The sequence below is a fragment of the Brassica napus genome, unplaced genomic scaffold (genome assembly GCF_020379485.1).
Source record: "Brassica napus cultivar Da-Ae unplaced genomic scaffold, Da-Ae ScsIHWf_1826;HRSCAF=2462, whole genome shotgun sequence".
Classification (NCBI taxonomy): Eukaryota; Viridiplantae; Streptophyta; class Magnoliopsida; order Brassicales; family Brassicaceae; genus Brassica; species Brassica napus.
This window is the reverse complement of record NW_026015243.1, coordinates 12,823-33,382: the sequence shown is the minus strand read 5'-3', so window position 1 is coordinate 33,382 and position 20,560 is coordinate 12,823. Positions and strand designations below refer to the sequence as shown.

Sequence of the window (20,560 nt, the reverse complement as noted above, 5' to 3'; positions counted from 1 at the left end):
GAAGTCTAAATGAAAAGGGTCCAGGAGTGTTAGTAACAGAGTTGTCAATTTGGCCACCCATGGATGTGAAGGCTAACATTCCATTAGCAACGCGGATCATAATTTTGAAGCTTGATTTTTGGAGAAGTTCTTTCAGAGGTGAAGGTGGTTGTCGTCTAGGTGGTAGCTTTACACGCCCTTGCTGACAACATATGCTGAACCTTCTGGGTGAGTTCCGTGTCTCTTGAACTACAGCTTCTGCATTCCAGACAATTGCTTGACAGTCCGGGCATGTTGCTAACTCCCACTTGTTTACAACTGGGCGCCGGTACCTCCCTGCCAGTTCAGTTGAGAAAGTTTTATTGGCAACATATATTGTTAATTTCATGTGCATAGATTGTTTGATTCATACCTGGTCGGCTTCCACTCACACACACTAATGCTGCTTTTAAAAATGTTAAAGCTATGGTATTAGTTATAGAAAGACCGTAGTAGCTTAAGACGCTTTGTAAACTGACAGCAATTATAAAGTCTTAACGAAGAGCTAACATTTTTTTGTAGTGGCTACTCTCTTGTTGATTAGTCTCTCCATCCGCAGAGCCCGAGCTATCCTTCTGTTATCTATAATTCAAATTAATAATGCAAGGTGAGTTGCGAATTATAATAAAATTTTGGATGTTCTACCTGCTTGGTCATTACCACGTTCTGAGTCAACAACATTGACAGTGTTATTTTGAACAGCTAAGATAGGGTCTGCGTTGTGCTGTATCTCTTGTTGTAGTGCGTTGTTTCTCTTTTGTGCGCGCATGCTTCTTCGGTTCTGTCGGGCGAGCCGCCCATTAGTTTCTGAGAATGTAATCAGATTGGAAAAAGTCAGAGCCAACACATTAGATTTGGCTTGATAAATAAGTCTCCGAATGAGGGGTGCTATACCTTTAATACGATCTACGTCTCCTCTGCATCCGAGCAAAGTTGGAGGTGTGAGTGGTAGAAATTGCTCTTTCAACCAAGGCTGGCGTTCATCAGATACTGATGAAACAGAGAGTAAATAACTTGAAGAAGTCGTCAAAATATATAAGTATGTGTAAATTAGTGTCTCGCTACGACTTACCTTTTTTTCCGGCTTCTTTTAGTTGCAGTTGATGATGATGGTGTGGATAGTAGAGGAACACTTTCTGTTCTCCTTGATCTCCTTAAAGGTCCTTTATCTGTTTCTGGTACTGGGGACTTAACCATGACTTCTTGCAATGCAGATGTACTCAAAGTTTTTTTTTATTATATTTCAGAAATCACAGATGCAGAGTCTGCAACGAAGATCTAGAGAAAATTATGAGGTTTGTTTGTAACGGCTGTTTCATGCTATTGTATTGAAGATGTGCGTGTAGTATTTTTGATCAATGGGAGACGTATAGGCAGCATACAATTGTTACTGTTCTAATTTAATTTAACATAATATAAATATTTATATTAATCATATAGTAATAAGAGAGAACGAACATATTAAGTATGTGAAAGCTTAAATGTTGTCAAATGTTCTTCACATAAAGTACTTGTCATTAGGTCTTGGAAGAAGCAGTGGAAATTCGATGGTCAATGTTTTTACATGCATTCCTCTTTGTTTCACTTAGATCTTTCGATCACTCTTAATAATTGTTTCCACTGACATAAGAGGAAAGGGAGGAAAATTTAAATACCCACTCTGAAGTCACTTTTGTAATGGATTTATTATATATTAATGTTTTGATTTTGTAATATATAACTCTACAATGCAAACTTAGTCTAAATTTTGTTTAATTTTAAATACATGAATAACCCCTAGCACAAACCCAATTTTTATAAACTTAAATAGGACATTTATCCCCATTAAGTACATGTCATTAGGTCCTAAATGATGCCGTGTAAAGTAGCTGGCCAAGGTGATTAGATGTCATCATTTTAAGTTTAGTTGGATCTTCCAATCACTTGTAGTTATTTTTCCCAATGTGCTAAGAGGAAAGAGAGTCCAAATTTAACACCCAATTTGAGGTGACTTTTTAATAGTTTTTTATTTACCATGTAACATAACGTAAACAAATGTTTTAACTTGGTTAATATATGCTTTTACATTAGAACTCCGTAAAAAATGAAGGATGATGGTTCATACATTGGTGAAGTTAGCTTGTTCAAACTTTACATAACTGAATCTATAATAATAACCATGATAAAATTAAGGAAAAATATAATTAATGCTAGGCACATGAGAAATAGGAATTAGCCAATTAGGACAACCACGACCCATAGTTTTTCATTAAGAAATATTTGGAAAACGACATAGCAAAGACTTAAAAAAAAAACAGAAACTAAAGGACAAAAAGCAAATCCAGATATGAAAAAACAGAGAATGACATAGTCTAATCGTGGTTGTTTGGGTTCCAAGCTAGCACTCATTCCACACGTGCTTTCTTACGTGCAGTTGCTTCCCCAGCGTCTTCACCCGATGCTACTGCTTCATGTGCTAGACGTCACCATCAGCTTTGGTGAGCTGAACTGCAACATTGTTTACGATACCAGCTCTGACATCTAATCATGTTGCCACAGATTGGGGGAGAGATTGATCGGTATCCTCGCCACCCTCCTGCTAGCAACACCCGATAGTTTTATATCAGATCAATATATAAGCGTCACTTACAAATAAAGAGAACTCAAGTACACTCACAGAAAAAAGTTGGCTTTGGCGCAAGATCACGTGCGGGGAATATGCGAGATATGGTAAAGCTTCGGTGATTTGGACCAAAATTGAAGTCCTTTAACCTGAGCTGGAAAGTGTAGGTACTCCCCACCAGATTAGCGAGTGAGCGAGGTAGGTCAATGTCAACTTGGGCATTAGTACCTATCCCCTGCAATGTGTAGGAAAAATATACGTAAACTAAGTATACAATAATACATTACACGCTCAAGACGTAGAGGTCGATTAGCGGGCATACCACGATCTGTGCAGCATCAGAAGCAAGAACATGTGTCAGGCTAGCAACCTCTTCATCAAAACCAAGGAAAGCTGCTGCACCAGTGTCATCTGACATGGAGAGAATCACACGATACCTGTCGGATTGAAATGAAATTTAGTACTTTTTTACAACCACCAAGACGCACAAAGCGAAAATAATTTACTTGAGTTTAGCCACAGCATTGGTTTCATTGCATGGGACGCATGTGAATGAAGTCTCCTCTCGGATGAGTTTCTTGGAGCAAGTGGAGCAGCCAATGTAACACCAACCCTCATCAAGCTGAATCTCAGTCACCTGGCCGTACAGAGAAACTCAATTATCTGTCAAATCAAGAGAAAATCACAATCTTAAGTACAATCTAGGAAGGAGTAAAATTAAGAACATGTAAACAAAAAAACCTGAGGATCGGCCGTGAAAATAAATTGGTTAAGCTCTGAAACCGTCATGGGTTCAATCTTTTGTGTGTGAACCACCTTTGATGAAGACCCTGACTGGTCTGTATCACCACTTGGCAATCTGCGAGGATAATAACATGTAAACGCTTATGACAAATCAATAGCAAAAAAAAGTCAAATTTGTGTTATCAAATAAGGGAAAGGATGCTTGCCTTTCAAATGCATCTGCTCCTACAGCAGTTTCAGAGTCAAAAAAATACACGTGTCGCAGAAGTGCCATTCAAATATAATTTTCCTGCCAAAACACATGGGACCTTATATAAGTTTATAACAACCAAACAAAAAAAAAATTATCAACTGCATGACAGCACGCAAGCTTACCCGAAACCAACTTGGCTCTCTTCCATACACATCGAGCTTGCTATGGAATGCAAGGGCCAAGGAGTCAAAGATACTAACACATACAGTAGTATCCCTTCAAATAAACGATGTTAAAAAGTGAGTTAGTGATACATTAGAGTTTTAAAGTATAACAAATGGAATTGAGAAGATTGACAATACCGTCCTTCTTTATAGGTGAGGATTAAGCCGGGTACGATGGAATACGAAGAGGTGTATTGATTGAGCAATTAAAGTGGAAGGAGTGGATTAAAAGGGGTGATGTGGAGTTAAGTTGCAGAGTTATTAAAATCGGAGGCGTTAGGGACACTGAACAGGCTCGAATCTCTGCGTCTCGCGGTCGATGATGAGAACGTAGAAGACGAAGACGAAGACGAGACGTGAAAACCCTAGGCGTGCTTCAAGTTGGGCCGCGATAATAAAAAAAATAAAAAGACGCCGGAGCCCAAACCGAATAATGGAAAAAAAACAAAAAGAAGTAACCAATTAAGCGCCGACACGTGGCGACATATGCGCACACCAAAAGAAGGACGTGGCTGAAGGAGGTGAGAGAAAACTCTAAATTATTATTATAGATATGACCATGTTACATATATACATTAGAATTTATCATAAAAATTTGAAACTATTTGTATTAAATGTTTATATGTATTACAATCAGCTGTAAAAGAATTGATAAAATAGGTTGAAAGATTTCAAGTTTCATCCTCCATCTTCTTACTAGGAATGCATATGCCTTCAAGTCCACACGAACGGAGAATTTATCCCGCTCCAAAGGGACACCGGGAAAGATGAGAGCTCTTCAGTCCCTGACTTGTGACCGTTCCATAATGTTTGACCTGAGTAACAGTTCCAGTCTTCAAGGTCAAATGACGGTTTGGAGCTTGAGTTTTTATGGTGGAGCTGAGGAAATCGAAGAGGTGTCTGCCATTCAAATGTTTTATTATTATTATTTTTTTTGAATGAATGTTAAATTCTTATTCATCAAAAAGCCTTGGTACATCAAGTGTGACCTTTTTACATCAAAACATCACTTAAACTATAAAATATTCACATTCTTGTCTCAAACCAAAATTGAAGAATCCCCTCCATATTCTTCACACCTTTACCCCTTATCAAACTCAACTTGTTTCTTACTCCCTTATCTATTAACTTCTTCAAGCTCACTAGAGGAAGAGGCTTATCTCCATGAGTGATCTTATTCCTCTCTCGCCAAATCGCATGGAGAGTGCCTCCTCTTCCTCCTCGTACTCATCCCCACATCCTCAACAGTTGCCTCTCTACTAATTCCCAAGTCAATGAAATGTTTAATTATTAAATAAGGCTTTCAAGAGTCGAAGTGGTTTTACGCCGGAGCTGCTGAACGGTTGCCTTTAGGATTGTTGGGTTGCCTTTAGGAGGAGTTATACCTGGAACGTTAGAGAAGGGAAATGATACAGATTTCGTGGGATTAGACGATGACATGTAAATTTTGGTGATGTGGCACTTTCATTGGATGTAAAGATTTTAGTTGATGTGTCATAGCTTAGGAGTCTGTTCCTTTTATATAGTAGATATAATGTAATTGAGAATTCAAGTCGAGGAAATCCTAAACTATAAGTAAATTTGAAGTTATAAATTTACTTCTCTCTATTTGTATTTTACTAAGTGAACTAATATAATTATATCATTTTGGTAATGAAAAATACACAACACCAACCTTTTTAAGAAGAAAACACACACACGCACAAAGACACAGTTCCCAAAAGAACAAAACAATTAACAAAGTACATGGCAGTGTATATCATCAATAATCTCCAAGGTTATCCCAGTCATGCCAACTTCATGCTTCTTAGACTTCGACAGAATCAAAGAAACCTGAAGCATCAACAAAAACACATAGGGACTCAAATTAAAAAGGAAAAGTTATCAAATAGACGTAGAGAAGAAACTGAAGTACCTTGCCACGTAGTTGGCTAAAGATGGCAAGTGTGCACGTGCATAAAATGCATGCGAGCTTCATAAATTGTTGAAGCTTTAGGTTTTCTTTGAACTCAAACGCCTGTAAGATAGCGGATGAAGCTTCGAAGGCTTTCCCTTCTAAACTAAGTTTCACGTTTACATCCATTGCTTAATGGGCTTAAAGAAATTAAATTCCATTAATTATTTTGCTTAAGTAAATTTGAGATTTCTTAAGTAGCTGGTCAGTTAAAAATTAAAATATAAGCGCATTTCTTAAAAAAGACATCTGAAGGTAATGGGAGCTAGTTTGATGCATTGTTTAAACTCCATGTTATAATCTGAATGTATTCATCCGTGAAGTAAACCACACGATAATTACGTTAGAAAAAAACTTTTGTTCTTAAAGAGACTAAGATCAAAAAGGAGCAAATAAGATGTCCTTACATCAGAATGCTTGATTTTCACACAGGGCGCTGGGCATATATTGGTGTGATAGATAAATCACATCCTCGGCATCTAACAGTGAATACAGCGCCCCTCATGATACGGTGTGGGTTCTGAAATTACATAGAAAAAAGCATTGGGACAGTTAGAAACAGAAGTATTGTAGTCAAGAAGTAGAAAGGTATCAGACATAACAACATAGTTCTGTCGGAAAAATGTAAAAGAACCGAACATGAAGCGAACTAAACTCGTTGGGCATGAATTGAAAGACCAAACCTTCACAAAAAATATTACACGAACTGCACATTACTAAACACTCAATGTGCAACTTGCAGACACAAAAAGTCACAGAGACACATACATAACAACATACTTATGGGTTTTGCTGGAAAAAAATATAAAAGAAACGGACATGCAGACAACTAAATCCTAAAGGCGCAATTCACAGACTATTAGATCAAACCAATAAAAAACAATCACTGATGAAACTTGACCCACCTGAGAATACTCAGAAAGTAGCTTCGCCCATGGATCCTTAGCTCGATTCTTCCCCGCCTTCGACTTCTCACCATCCGTCACCACTTCCCCTAAATCCACAAAAACATTAGAAATCATAATTAACCAGAAAAAATCATGAGACAGACATCCAAACCTGCTATTGTAGGTGTCGGCACGACATCAACTTTAGGGTTTGTGTCGGCTTCAAGAGAGATCTCCAAAACAGGCACATCAGTTAAAACAGTCTTCTCCGTATCCATAGCTTACGGATCAGAGGATCCAAGCTCCGGCTCTTCAGATTCCGAATCCAGGATCCAAAACCGGTCCTTATTTCTCAACACGAACCTCGCTCGCAGACGAAGACCCCGTCGGTTCCGCTGCCGATGCCTAAGTTATAAAAAAATCAAAAATCATATTTGAAACCAGAAAAAAAGAAGAAGCTCAGACTCGGATAAAAACTAACATACGGATTTAATAGCAGCATGGATCTTGACCTTAGATCGCTTGGTAGGGACTGGAGATGAGAAGACAGTTCAGGGGATGAAGAAGAAGTATAGAAACTCTTGGAAGCTGAATAGCTACGTCTAGTCTCAACCATATCTCGTCTTCTCAGAAGAAGAACCATACGTTGTTAAGTTTAGGGCAAACAGCAAATCAACCTCAAGCTCAGGCCCACTCATTTTGGTGTCTGATTGTGTAATTTGGCAAAAAACAAACGAAGCCCAAACCGAAAGTCCAACCTGTCTGATGTAGAGAAATGAAATGTGCTGATTGGTGGATTTTTTAATTCTACGTGGATAGCTTTAGGACTCAGGATATCTTCCTTTTAGTATAGTATATATAAATGATGATTAGCAAGTGTTCTTCTTGGAATCTGTTTGCATGTCAGTTTTGTGCTCAAGCATTGATGTAGCCCATCCACAAATTAAACTAAGTATTAAATTTTTAGTACCATGCACGTTAATAAACCCTCCTGAATTATCCCCTTTATATTATTTGAGAAGCATTACAACTTTATTTGTAGCTCCGTGTCGTCACTAGGATGATTTTTAGAATCATTAGAAAAATATGTTGGTCCATCTAATTATATAATAAAATTTTTATTAAACTAACCATAAATTTATTATTAATGTTCTTTATTATTTCCTTAAATAAAAATTACGGAATTGCCTAATGCGGCTAAAGTATATATGACAATTAATGATTTTGAATAATAAAGATTTAATAAAAATTAGTGTATCTTCTATCATATTTGTTTAAGATTAAACTATTAAAATAAATTAAACAACCAAAATAACCATATAATTAAAATTTAGATTTTTCTGTATATATTATATTTTGAATTTTTAAAAATGACTATAATCTACTAAAACTGTTAAAAGTTTCACATTCAAATTTTGTGATCCATGGTTTAAAATTTTTGTTATGAAAAAATACAAATAATTACAAAATAATATAAGTAAAAAGTCTAATTTAAATAATTATTAAGACTAATATATATGTATAAATATATCATTTTTAATTAAATGGTAAACCATATCAAATACATAAATATTTTAGTTTATAAATTTAATCTGAACAATTTTTTTGATAAAAGATTTGAATGAACATTGACAACTTATTTTTTTTTTTTTAAAAATATAAAATACTAAAGCTATTAATTCCATGAAAATTTTGTTTTCAGTAATTTAAAGTTTTTACTATAAAAGATACAAATAATCAAACAATCATATGAGTAGAAAGCAACATTTAATAGACATTAATGTTAAAAATTCAATATGTATGCTAATATCTTTTAAAATTTAATTACATATCCTATTAAATAGAAAAAAATATTGTTTGGGTTAATAAAATTGATTTAATTATATGTTCGCACCAATTTAATTATATATGTACTAGTTAATGATTTTTAATTATTCAATATATATTTATTATTTCATGTAAAAAACATATAATATATATAATTATTTATATATATAATGTTCATTCCGCGCAAGACGCGGATCTTAACCTAGTTACTTCTTATAGTTATAAGCCAGTGAATAAATTGGAGTAGAGAAGTTTTTTTTTTCATGTAAGGTGTGGTTGCATCCGGGTCTAGTGTCTATGAAGAATCATATTACTCGTATGCAGAGCCGGCCCTGGGCTAAAGCCTGAAAAGCTTGGGCTTTAGGCGCCAAAATGAAGCTATAGTTTAGGGGCGCCAAATATGTACATTCAATTCTAGTAGGTATTGTGGTTTGACTCTTATTTATTTAGTGAATAAGTGCAGGTTCGAACCTTGTGCCAGCCATTTACTAATATATGATAAATCCCCACAGATTTTGAAATTTTTATTCCCTTATTGACAATCTTAGTTTCCGTCTGTTACAATTCCAACACCGATTTTACATATTTTATCAAATGCTATATAACCCATATAAGAACAAAACAAATCAACTAAAAAACCTAATTTTTTTCTAAATATCAGCCATTTACCACATACAATTCATTTTTCCTCTTCTTTCATTTTTTTATTTTCTTAAAGTTTCAGCAATTTCTGGATTCTCTTCTTGATGGTCGATCTTTGCAGTTTTGTTATTTTATATGTATGTGTTTATTCTCCTTCTACTAGTTATCTTCATTTTTCACCCAAATACTTTTTTTCTTTATCTTAAAAACAGAGAACAAATATGAAATTTCTTGTTGGGTTTAAATACTCTCGTGGACTCTCTCATGCATTGACAATTAAAAGATTAAGTAAATTTTACGACCTAAACAGATTTCACAGTGATCGTTGTCTTGGGTTGTATTTACCAATTATGTAATGCTCTTTTTCATGAATTTGTAGAAATTGTTGCTGGAAACAAAGTAAGAACTCAGCTAAGATGAATGCAGATAAAAGTTTAAGAATCATTACTTTATCTATTAGATCAATTTGTAAGTTTTTTATGAAACTTTGTTACTGCTAAAAACAATTTTGGATTTTTTTTGTTTAAGATTAGTTTTTTTTTATAAAATTTTTTTTATTAGAGGGCATTAATTTTTTGATGCGCTTTAGGCACCGTAGAACTCAGGACCGGCACTGCTCGTATGTAGTGTCCATCAAATAAACAAGCCATACCGAATTAATATTCCTATAAATATTAATATTCCTATTAAAAAATAAAAAAATTGCTATAAATATATAATACAATAAATATGTTACTATATGTTACGAGAAATGCAATACATTGTACATGCCAAAAATTATATTATGTATGTTTTTTTCTTCAAACCAAAAGAAATATATTAATTATAATTATTTTATGGGTCAATTCTCTCAAATAGTTTCTTTTTAAGTTTTTATTACAAAAACATTCCCCAAATATAAAAATGACCAAAAATATTTCACAATACAAATAAATAATTTGTAGTTCCGAGCTATATGTTTTCAAACTCAAACTTAGAAAAAAAAGATTTCAAAATTATTTTTTTCAAATTTTCTTTTTGAAATTCGAAAACGCTTTTTGAAATTTTTTTTTGGTTTTTTTGGGTTTTTTTTTTAATTTTAAACATCACTCGTACTAAAAACTCTACTCTTTAATTCTAAACTCTAAGTCTAGATTAACTAAACTTAAGGGTATAAATATATATTTATTTATTTAATAAAATATTTTGATAATTTTTGTCTTTGAAGGTTATACCTGTGATTAACAAACGAAAAGAAGTGATATTGCTTACGTTTCAGATTTTATTTTTCTTTTCTTTTTTGTTTTTTTGCATAATCAACCATAATTATTAGAGAACTTAATAACTTAAGCGTTAATGCATTAAATTAAAAAAATTTATAGACCAGAAAACAGTCTCTTTGTCCTAATGGGGTATTACTATTTTATACCATTTGACTTTGTTGCTTTTTATATTTATCAAAATTAATGAAATAAATAACTAACCTAAAAAATATGAAAAATGTGAAAATGAAAGAAATGCTATTAAAATATTTAGTTGTATATTTTTAGGGTTCTAAAACTTGTTAAATAAATTTTTCAACTTTTGCTCTACGGATAATGGATTTTATATTCTACGGAAAATGACATAGTGAAAACTGAATTCTATGTTTAGTTAGGAAATCTACTTAAGTTAGAATAAGTAATTTGCTGATTTCAAAGTTTTCTAAAAGAAAATTGAATGCACACTCTACTATTAGTCTTCACTCTAAATTTTTAGGAATATGTAATCGACAAATAACCAAAAAGTCTAGGGGTGGGTATTTCGGTTTAATAACGGGTTTGGTTGTTCGGTTAGGTTTGGGTTATTTGGGTCTAAGAAATATCGAACCAAGGTTAACCCAAATTAGTATAGTTTGGTTTATGTTCAGTTTGGTTTTACTTCAGTTCGGTTCAGTTTTAGTTCGGTTTAGTTTGTGTTTGGTTTGGTTAATTTTGTTTTGTTTATATTTTTCAGTTTAACCGAGTTATTTTTTAGTTTTGTTATAGTTCAATTACAAAATTATGATTTATAAAAACATAAACAAATCATCATTTGATACTAAATCATTATTTTCTTCATATTTAAACGTAAAACCAAACATCACAATAAATATGTAGAAAATGTGATTCAATAATTTTATGTTATTACTTTTAAACCTAATATAAATATCATAAATAACTTTTTTTGTTTTGATGTTAATTTATGAGATTCATATTCTTTATTTTATTTTTAGTTGTGATTATTCTATTCATTTAAAAGTAAAATCTATAAAATTATGTTTAGTTGCTTAGGCTAAATAGTTAAATATATCAAATCTTAATATTATTAGTATATTTAATTAATTTAATTAAAAAAGACCCTTTTGTTTTTTAGGTTTGGTTCGGTTTAAAACCAAACCAAACTGAACCATTTAGGTTGATAAAATTTTGAACCAAACGGGTTAGACATATACTTTAGTTTGGTTTAGATCGGTTTGGGTTCAGTTGGGTCGGTTTGGTTCAGTTCGGTTCGGGTTTCTTGCCCTCCCCTAAAAAAGTCTAAGATAGGGAGAATTTGATTTCGAACACTATATATTATATCCACACCGAGTAGAATTTGTAATCTACATATAATCACGACGACTAAATCTCTGACAATATGGAAAGTGCAGTTACCAAATAGTTTGACAGCATATGCAAATCTTTTTATTTCCAAATAGGAATAAAACGGATTCTCTCAAAGAAACAAAAAGAAATTGAAACCAATCTCTTCTTTGATTTTTCTGCTTTGGATCATGTATGTTTGTGCATTGTTTCCATTGTCACTCCGTATCCTTTTATAAAAGACTCGCTAAACCCACGATAAGATCAACAAAATAACAACAATTTGAGAGCATTCTCAGTAGCTTTTGTTACCTTTCTGAGACGGCTGTGCTTTCCAGAGCCCAATTGGTCATGATCAGAGCTGCACAGCAAGGAAAACGTATCTTGCAATGATCTGAGTGGCGATATTGAATCCTAGCCATTGGTATATCTCGGTTGTGTAACTGGCACATGTAATGTAACAATATTGAAGAGAAAACCACGTGGAATCTGGTAGCCTCCATACCCATTAGTGACGAGTTTATAAAATAAAAGGAAGAAAACAAATTAAAGTAAATAAAATATGGTTCTACTTAAATCCATATGTAAAATGTTACTTGTAAGCAAAAAAACAATTTTAAAAGAATGCATTAGATTGTCTATCTCCCTTGATCTTATATATACACACATACATGATACACATGGGTGTTGTTATCCCCATTTGCATGCTCACATTCACATACAAAAGATATATCAACATTCAAACCCATAAACCGACCAGCAGCTAGCACTTTCTATTATTTGTCTAATAATTCCTCCTTCAGCCATATAATTCACATCTCTTTTTTTTTTGTCACATAAATTTCATTAAAACTAAGAAATAGAGAATGGGTCCAAAGATGACCCAACTCTTGAAGTTCATTACAAAGATAAGAAGGCTTGAAGAGATTTTTTTGCTAAAACATCGGCTAAAATGATTACCGAACTAGAGAAAGAGATTGATGCAAAACCAGAGGAGATCGAACGGATGTCTTTCACAAAACCGATGATTTCTTTAGACTGGAAGTTGCCAGAGATAGCTCTGATGAGTGTTGAATCGTTGGAGAAAACCTTGAGTTTCTGGAACTCTAGGGTTAGCACCATGTGAAGGGCCGATGGCATTGTGATAGCCTCCACAATTAGGGGAAATCCGATGTAACTTTGACCCAAGGATCCATGGATCGGAGTTTCTAGATCGTGGCCGGAGAGACTCTCCTTTACTTCAACTAATAAGTATGCAACTGATAGAAGCATTGGAGAATGAGCTTTGTCGGAAGCTGTTGGCCGGCAAGAGCAGCTGAGTGTCTCTAGAACCATAGCTCCAAGCGGTTGGGAAAGGCATTCTTTGCCTGGATTTAACTCTAATATTCATGAGAAATGGATCGTAGACTGTGTAGGCTCGGATAGCCTGTGATAGTTGAAAAAACAGTGGAACAAATTCAAGCACAACATCACGGCTTTGGGCTATGTGAACCCTGTAGACTGAAGCTAGACGATGGACAGACACCATTAACGAACCATTGAAGACATCATACAAGACAAGAGAAATAAGCTTAACGGGATTTAATGACAGAACATAGATTTTGGTTAATGTAACACCCCAAAACCAGCCCAAAAAATTTTAAAAGTCTAATGGGTTCTCTACAGCCCAACTAGAAAACCCTAGGGTTTTCCCTCCTCTCCCCTTATAAAAGCAAGCTCCCACCTCCTTTTCCTCTCCTCAGAAGTTTAGAAGCGAAGCCCTGTAGAGAATTTCCGGAGACCGAAAACCCTAGCCATCGATCCCCTTTTCTCTCTCTCTCCGCGCCGACTCTCTCTCCTCTCTCTCTCTCCACCGCGCCGCCTCTCATCTCTCTCTCTCTCTCCTCGCCGCGCCTCCTTCTCTCCTCTCTCTCTCTCTACGCCACCTCTCTCTCCTCACCGTGAGCAGCCGCGGGTGGTGGTGGTAGCTGTGTGGTGTCGTTAACCTCAGATCTCATCTCACTTGCATCTCAGATCCAGATCTAGGCTAAGGTGAGGTGTTCTATCCAGATCTTGTTCATGTACTTCTATATTGTTGAATGAGAAATTAGGATGGTTTAGATCCTGATTGATGTTAGGTTTGTGGGAACCGAAATTCGCACTGTCGATTTCCGTTTAAATAAGGAAACTAGGAAAATCCTAATTTCCCAGAGGACCCGGATATCTGCTAATTACCACACGTCAAGCAATCAGAACATGAGAATAACAACGATAAAGTATAAGAAATCGAAAAAGAGAGCAAAGAAGATCTTATTCCGAATTTGCGTATGAGCGTTTACAACAAGGTATAAGCCTGGGCTCGAGAGCTGTCGGCAAGATTCCTAGTTCTAGCAACCCTAAGACGGCTAAACCTAATTGAGTCGCAGCTCGAAATAACAAAAACAAAAAGATGCCTAAATCGCTCTAAGTGCTAAGTTTGCTCTGAAAAAGTTCTTTCCCATGCTCCTCGCCTAGGACTCCTTATATACTAGCTCCAAGGCCGGTTTACGCTTTTACTCTTCTGCCCTTATGCCGTCATAGCATAAAAATGGAGATATTCCATTTTTCCCGAGCTTGGCCGAGCTCGGTCGCTACTTAGCGACCGAGCGGGACGAGCGCTCGGTCGCTACGTAGCGACCAAGCGAGACGGACGCTCGGTCGCTACGTAGCGACCGAGCTTGGCTGAGCTCAGTCGCTACATAGCGACTGAGCGAGACGGATACTCGGTCACTACGTAGCGACCGAGCGGGACGGATGTTCGGTCGCTGTGTAACGACCTATTTCGAGCTTTCGTCGGACGTCTCGATTCTTTCTTCCGTAAAGCTTTTTCGTAAAAAAGAATCTATTTCGAAAAGTACTCATCGGAGAATTTCTTATTTTCTTCCTCGGACGTTTTGAATATTAAATTTGTCGCAACCGTTTTCGACCCCAACAGTTAGCCCCCCAGCCCATTAGAGTTGTGACTCTAGCGGGTGGATAGATGATTTTGACAAGGTTAAGCGTATTGGACGAAATTCACATTTTAAGCTCCGCGGACAAAAGTTATCGAGACAGTATTCCGAACCCATACTTCTATAAATAGTGAGCTCTTGTCATTCATTTTCTTCATACCTTCCCTTCTTCATTCCTTCAAAAACCTCTCTAGTTCCAAAACCTTTCCTTTCAACATGTCTTCCTCCCAAGGTGATAAGAGAGATTCCGACGTCGAGATGGGTGAGACCACTTCTCCGGCTGAAGCGCCGGCTTGTGTTGCCGGTCATCTTTCCTTCCGAGAGAAACTAGTTCGTCGCCAAGCTGAGAAGGAACTGGCTCAAGCTGGCTCCGAGTTTCCGTCTTCTTCTGCGCAGGTCATTGCCCCAGGTCATGAGACCGAGGTCATGGCTCCTCTTCCGCAAGCCCTACCTACGGGATCTTCTACGACTCCGATCCTTGTCGAGGACAAGGAGAAGGCCGCTGACTCTATGCCTCCTCCTCCAGCCAGGAAAGAAATCGTTCTGGCGTTGCGCGCTCCTAGCGCTGTCCCGGTTGCTCAGCCTAAGAGTCGGAAGAGGAAACTTGCCAAGAGTGGTGACGGGGAGACTTCGCAGCGAGGTGGCTCGAGCTTAGCATCGGGACTTCGCGGAAAGGTTTGTCTCTTGCTTGAATTCTCGATCGTCTTTATGTGCATTCTTTCTTGGACTTAGTCTTAAGAATTTTCACCGTTCGCAGTTCATATCGTTGATCGATGGGATGATCAGCGAGTGTGGTTCGGAGACCAGCCGCTTTTCCGGGGAGTTGGTGGAGCTTCAGGGCAGATGGTCTGAAACCGAGACCATGCTGATGGCTGTCAAGGACTCTCACTCTGCGAAAGTATCGAAGCTCGAGGTCGTGATAGGAGAGCTCAAGAGGGACCTTGGGAAGACGGCGAGTTCCTTGCTTAAGGAAAAGAAGGCCAGGAAGGCCAAATCCTCGGAGGTGCGTCGGCTTCAGCATCAAATCGAGGGTGATGCGGGACTAGCGAGCCGCGGGATCCAAGAGGCTGCGGATGCCCTTCGCTCAGAGTTTCAGGCTCGCCTGGCGAAGATTTCTGCTTCCCTGGGTTCCCTCGAGTGCATCCGGAGCAGGGACCTAGCTTTGGCGACGATTGAGGGCGGGATGGCCGTGGTTCGGTTGTTCCAAAGTGAGACTCCCCCGACCTTGGAAGCCGAAGAGGCCCGACTGTCCGGCTGCAAGGGAGATGTGGCGGCCGGGGATGGAGATCTTGGTCTCATCCTGGCTGACCTGAAATCCGCGTGCTTCCTTCCGACGTGTTCAGAAGACCCAGAGGGGAAAGACCCGATGGTCGGAGAAAACGGAGGTGACGCGGCTCCAGGCTCGGACGAGGCAGCGGGTGAAGAGGGGGCGTGAGTTCTGAGGATGACTTGGGTTAGATCTCTTGCGAGAGATTTTTTTTATATGTTTTTATGTTTCGGCCTTGAATGGCCTTGTTTTGTATTTCGGGACTGGCCGTGTGTGGCTTTGAATCCCTGCCGCTCCGCGGCTTTCTTCTTAAGATAATCGAATGGCGCTTTTTATGAGTTTGTGAATAGTGGGGAGGAAGGTGATGAGTTGTCGTCTCATGTCCCTCTTCGATTGCGAAATGTTTCATTCGAGATCTGTTTCGAGAGTTCTTCCGCGAGATGTGAACTCTGCGGGGGTGCTGAAGATGTCGAACATAAACATAGAGGCATGGTTTAAGAATCTCTTATCTTTCGATATCATGCCTTGAGATGTTAGAGACCAATGCGCTGGGTTTAGGGCAAGACCTAGGTTTACTTTCAGTTTAAGGATTGCGCGGTGACTAGCCGGCTATCGTTTTTCCTGTTGCGATTTCTTCCTGATTCGTATCGATTTAAAGTCCGCGATAGATTCTCGGCTTATACGACTTGTTTTATACGAATCGAGCATCTCTCCGGAGACCGGAAGTGCTAGACCAAAATTTTGGATTTCTTTTATAGCGCTATTATCCTTGTGTCGGATGTAAGAGAGTCATCTCCGTGAGATGGCTATGTCTGTTTAGGACGTTTGTGAGTTCGATGTGATCAACATCGGACTTGGTGGCGTGTGCCGTTGTTTCGAATTTTTGCGCAAAATAAGTGTTTAATGTGTGCATATATATGTCTTTTTTGTGATGTAGGTTCGTTTGTTCGGAAGAAATAACCTTTGAGGCATCTTTTGCGACGTCTCGCGATGCTAAAGGTTGCTCCTCCTAAGCGGCCGACTAATTTCCGAATACCTCGTTCTGATTTTACGGGTGAGTATGTTTTGATAAGTCGAAAACACCAAGAGCGTGGTAATAAGTTTTTTTGATTTTTGGGAGTATATGAGTATACGTACCCACTCCCCCTCTTTTGAATGAGGGGAGACAGCTGAATTTGCCTTTTGACAAACTGCCTACGTACTCCTTGCGGAGATTAAGCCGTCTCGTAGTTCAGTGATCGCGAGTTGATTTGTTTAGTGATAGTATTTTTTGAGATGCATCGCGTTCCAGGTTCTAGGAATTTTTATGCCTTGCATGTTGGCTATTTCGTAAGAACCTGGTCGGACGATTTTTTCGATTTTAAAGGGACCTTCCCAGTTTGCTCCGAGTTTTCCCGCATTTCGTTCAGCGGTGTTTTGGAAGACTTTGCGAAGGACCAGATCTCCCTGATTGAACCTACGATTTCGTACGTTGGAATTATAGTATTTTGCAGCGGCGTGCTGGTAATTTTGAATTCGGATGAGCGCTTGATCTCGGCGCTCGTTAATGAGGTCGAGATCATCCAAGAGCATAGCATTGTTGAGTTCCTCTCGTTTGGGTAATAACCTTCTTCGAACACCGGGGAACTCTACTTCTGCGGGAATCATGCATTCCGTGCCGTATACCAGAGTGAAAGGAGTTTCTCCCGTTGCTCGCCTTGGGGTGGTACGGTGAGACCAGAGGACTCCCTCGAGTTCGTCGGCCCACCTGCCTTTTTTGGCCTCTAAGCGTTTCTTCAGTCCGTTGAGGATGGTCTTGTTGATTGTTTCAGCCTGTCCGTTGCACTGTGGATATCTGGGAGTTGACTTGTTGAGTCGTATCTTCCACTTTTCGCAGAATGCCTCGAACCGGGTGGAGATGAACTGAGACCCTTTATCGGTTACAATCTCGTAAGGAACTCCATGCCTACAGATGATGTTTTTCCATACGAAATTTTCGACTTGGACATCTTTTATACTTGCGTATGAGTCCGCCTCTACCCATTTTGAGAAAAAATCAGCAAGGACTAGAAGGAAACGCTTTTGCTTGGAATTATGCAGAGGTCCGACAATATCCATGGCCCAGCGCATAAAGGGGTAGGGTGACGTGATGGAGGAAAGAACTTCGGCCGGTTGTCGGATGGTTGGTGCATGCCTTTGGTATTTTTTGCATTTTCGTGCGAATTTCTCGCAATCTCCGATCATCGTTGGCCAATAATATCTATGGCGTTTGGTTTTCACGGCTAGCGATCTTCCACCGGAATGATTGCTGCAGGAGCCAGAATGTATTTTCTCCATTACTTTTCTCGCTTTTTCTCCTTCCAGGCACGTCATGAGTGGTCCGGAGAAGTAGATTTCGCCGTCCACTGTCACGTAGCGTGCGGCCTGTGTTCGGACCTTGCAAGCTGCCCATTTTTCGGCGGGCAGTTGCCCGTCGACAATATAGTCTCGAATCGTCTGAAGCCATGGGGTATCACAGCCATAATCAGATTGCTCCGATGGTGGTTGTATCGTATTTTCTTCTTCCTCATCATGTTGACCCTCTATGAGATTGACGATGATTGGTGGTCCGATGCTTGGATGTTCGATGAACTCGACTGGAATTACCCTTTTAAGTCCTGGGTCGGAACTTGATGCTAGGGCCGCGAGGGCGTCTGCCTGGACATTCTCGGAACTGGGAATTCGCGTAAGAGCAAAACAGTCGAAGTCTTGAGCTAGCCCTTGGACCAGTTTGAGGTATGCGTCCATCCGTTCGTCTCTGGCTTCGTACTCTCCGCTGAATTGACTGGCCACTAACTGGGAGTCGCAGTAAGCGTGGAGATTACGTATTTTTAAGCCGTGAGCCAATCGCAGTCCTGCGATTAATGCTTCGTATTCGGCCTCGTTGTTCGAGGCATGGAATTCCAGCCTGAACGATTGTTCCAAGATCTCCCTCGTTGGAGATGTGAGACGGATTCCGATACCCGATCCTTGCTTGGATGAGGATCCGTCGACGTGGAGGAGCCAGGTGGAATTTGGTTCTTCATTGGTTATTGTTCCCGTTGGAAGTTCGACCAAGAAGTCTGCGAGCACTTGTGATTTTGCGCTCGTTCTCGGTCGGTATTCGATGTCATACTCGCTCAACTCGACCGCCCACTTAGCCAGTTGGCCTGATTGACTTGGGCTATGCAAAATTGTCCGTATGGGAAAAGTCGTGAGGATGACGATTGTGTGGGATTGGAAATATGGTCTTAGTTTTCGGGCCGATGTTACGACCGCGCATGCCAATTTTTCCATCAATGGATACCTAGATTCGGCATCCAGCAAGGTTTTGCTTATGTAGAAAATAGGTTTCTGCTCCCCGCGTTCTTCCCTGATCAGGACTCCGCTTACGGCCGTTGCCGACACAGCGATGTACAAGAATAAAGGCTCCCCTTCCACGGGTTTTGCGAGGACTGGATGAGTAGCTAAATAACGTTTCAGCTGTTGGAAGGTGTTTTCGCACTCTTCCGACCATTCGAATTTTTTATTTCCTCGCAGGACGTCGTAGAAGGGCAGGCACTTATCTGTTCATCGTGAAATAAATCGGTTAAGCGCTGCGATTCTGCCAGTCAGTCTTTGGACTTCCCGCTTATTCTTTGGTGAAGCCATCTCGATTAGTGCGTTGATCTGTTTTGGATTTGCTTTGATGACGCGGTATGTGACCAAGTAGCTGAGGAATTCCACTGATGCCACGGCGAATCTACATTTTGTCGGGTTGAGCTTCATGTTATGGGAATTTAATTGTGCAAAGCATTCTTCGAGATGTGACACGTGATCTTTTGCTTTGAGGGATTTGACGAGCATGTCGTCGATATAAAACTCCATCGTTTTTCCGAGTTGTTTGGAGAACATTCGGTTCACGAGTCGTTGGTAAGTTGCACCAGTGTTTTTGAGGCCGAAGGGCATTACCTTATAACAATAAGTTCCGCGATCGGTAATGAACGCAGTCTTCTCACGATCGTCGGGATTCATCCTAATTTGATTGTAACCTGAGAAGACATCCATGAAGGATAAGAGTTCGTTGCCCGCTGTTGCTTCTACCAATCGATCGATATGTGGTAAAGGGAAGCTATCCTTTGGACATGCCTTGTTTAGGTCCGTATAATCCACGCAAACTCACCACTTCCCGTTCTTCTTTTTGACTACTACGGGGTTGGCGAGCCAGTCCGGGTACCTTACTTCTGTTATCGACCCAACTTTAAGTAATTTTTCGACCTCATCGTTTACTGCGGCAGCACGTTCGGGTCGTAGCTTCCGTCTTTTCTATTAGACGGGTTTGAACGTTGGGTCGATATTCAGCTCGTGACATGTTATGTTAATGTCGATTCCCGACATATCTTCTGCAGCCCATGCGAAAGTATTAAGGTTCTTTTTAAGACAAGTTATGAATTTTGTCCTTAAAGGTTCGTGGAGATTGGCTCCAATCTCGACGCAGCGTTCTGGGAAGGCTTCGTCGAGACAGATCGTTACCATGGGTTCGCATGTTGGCTCGCGTTTTTCATCTAGAGCTGCGATGCTGCGAGATTGCCAGAAGAATTCCGCTGAATCCTGATTTCCCGTATCTTTGCTGGAGGTCTTTTGCTCCACTTTTCTAGAAGTGATTTCGAGGATC

The 20,560-nt window shown here is 39.0% G+C and overlaps 1 long non-coding RNA gene across 1 annotated transcript; it reads right to left on the bottom strand.

Annotated features, from left to right (window-relative positions):
• Nucleotides 1–1,454: 1,454 nt before the first annotated feature.
• Nucleotides 1,455–7,668, bottom strand: LOC125599265. The gene is made up of 7 exons (XR_007333077.1): nt 7,108–7,668; nt 6,795–7,027; nt 6,641–6,729; nt 5,697–6,255; nt 3,740–5,614; nt 2,675–3,653; nt 1,455–2,596 (listed from the first exon to the last, which is right to left on the bottom strand). It is a non-coding gene; the product is annotated as an uncharacterized LOC125599265 (long non-coding RNA).
• Between the last annotated feature and the right edge of the window lie 12,892 nt (nt 7,669–20,560).